This window comes from Lepisma saccharinum, chromosome 23 (assembly GCF_977018435.1).
Source record: "Lepisma saccharinum chromosome 23, izLepSacc3.1, whole genome shotgun sequence".
Classification (NCBI taxonomy): domain Eukaryota; kingdom Metazoa; phylum Arthropoda; class Insecta; order Zygentoma; family Lepismatidae; genus Lepisma; species Lepisma saccharinum.
Window position 1 is genome coordinate 47,363,422 of NC_139251.1, and position 1,967 is coordinate 47,365,388.

At 40.8% G+C, this 1,967-nt stretch overlaps 1 pseudogene; it reads right to left on the reverse strand.

Annotated features, from left to right (window-relative positions):
* Positions 1-909: 909 nt before the first annotated feature.
* Positions 910-1,650, reverse strand: LOC146005488 (histone-lysine N-methyltransferase SETMAR pseudogene; annotated as a pseudogene).
* Positions 1,651-1,967: the final 317 nt, after the last annotated feature.

A 1,967-nucleotide genomic window follows, 5' to 3' on the forward strand; every position in this document is an offset into this window, starting at 1 on the left:
CTTCGATGTTTATTACTTTAGTGCTTTTGTAGGGTAAGAAAGAATATATAAAGACAAATCTATCAGACACTGAGGCTGTGCAGATTGGGGTGTAGATATAATCTAGATGAGTTAACAGGAAAATTTAAAACCTAAAATTGTTCATGTTACGTGAAAAACATCTCTTCAAATGAAAATCTAACTATAAGCAAACATTACTATTTATCTAAGGTTAATAAATATAGTTATTTGGAGTTTGTACTATGGTGGGATACACAATCCTTTACTCAAACATACGAGTGAAATTAGTTTATTTGAGTCTTGTTAACATAGTAAATCCTTAATTGCATAATGATTTTATTTACCACTGTAAAAATATATTTAAATCTGCACCAAACTATTACTAAATTTTGGCTATCAACATCGAACCCCTGCTGGAAATTTCTACCGTTTTTAAATGCTGCTACTGTGTACTACGAAATGTACTGAAACCCAATTGTAGGTCTACTATACTTCAACAGTAGGGGCAAGGTAGATCTACTGTCCTGACAAAATAATAATACATAATACCAGGTAACCAAGAAAGTTCATGCGGTTTTAGTACAAAGAAGAAAAGGTCCAAAACAAATGTGTTTACCTTATATTTATTCTGCAAAATATCCACCATCCGCTTCTACAACCTTCTCCCATCTTTGTACAAGCCTGTAGATGCCATGTTTGAAAAAGTCTTTGTGTAGGGCCGCAAAAAACTGCACCACCGCGTTTTCAACCCACTCGCGAGTTTGGAAATGTCGATTGCGCATATGGTTGTCCATAGACAAAAAAAGATGGTAGTCTGATGGAGCGATGTCGAGTGAATACGCTGGATGTGGCAGAAGTTCCCAGCCGAGAGAAGAAATCACCTCCAGGGTCATCTTTGCTGTATGTGGTTCAGCGTTCTTGGTGGAAAAGAACACGCTTCCTATTCACTAATGCAGGTTGTTTTTTTGCAAGCTGTTCGGCCACTCTTTGCAATTGCGCGGAGTACACCTCTTTGTTGATGGTTTTACCACTTTCCAATAACTCATAATGCACAATCCCAGCCGTAGTCCACCAGACACACAGCAGCACCTTCCGCTGATGAAGAGCAGGTTTTGCAGTTAAAGGTATGGTGTCATTTGACGATAGCCAATGGTATGAGCGTTTCTTGTTATCGTACATTACCCACTTTTCATCACACATCAAAATGCGGTCCAAAATTGGACAGTTGTTGTTCCTAGTGAGCAAGGAAGCGCAAATGTTCAGTCTTTGGAGACGGTTCGCAGCAGTCAGCTCGTGCGGGACCCACTTACTCAGTTTCCATGATTTGCCAAGCTCATGCAAGTGCACACGAATTGTTTCAGCACTTACCGCAAATCGTTGAGCGAGTTCTTGACACGCTTGACTTGAATCCTCTTCAATTGCTGCCTTCAGTTGGTCCACATCGAGAGATTTCGGTCTGCCCGATCGAGGTTTGTCTGCCAGTGTCTCATCGCCACTCGAGAAGGTCTGAAACCACTTTTGCGCTGTCCGTTCACTAATTGTACCTTCTCCAAACACTGAACATATTTTTCTTGCTGCTTCCGCTCCTTTTGTGCCCAACTTGTACTCATACAGTAAACACACCCTGATTACTGCATTCGACACAGCCATACTGCGAATACTTGCTCCCGAACTATCGACTGCAACCTGTTATCTACGTTAGCCGACGTGCCAAGGAATGAGCTTTCCGCCAATCACACATACATGTACCCCTGGCGGCTGAACTGCGTACTACCCCACGAAAACTACGGGCAGTTGTAAAAACCGCATGAACTTTCTTGGTTACCTGGTACAATATGTTATGAAATCATATTGACTCCAAGAATAGGTAGTTTTATTCTTGACACCACATTTGCAGGGAATTTAGAAGTGCATTGGAAAAAACGGTACATGAACTGAATTTTTATAGTTTCTCTAATGAATACTAC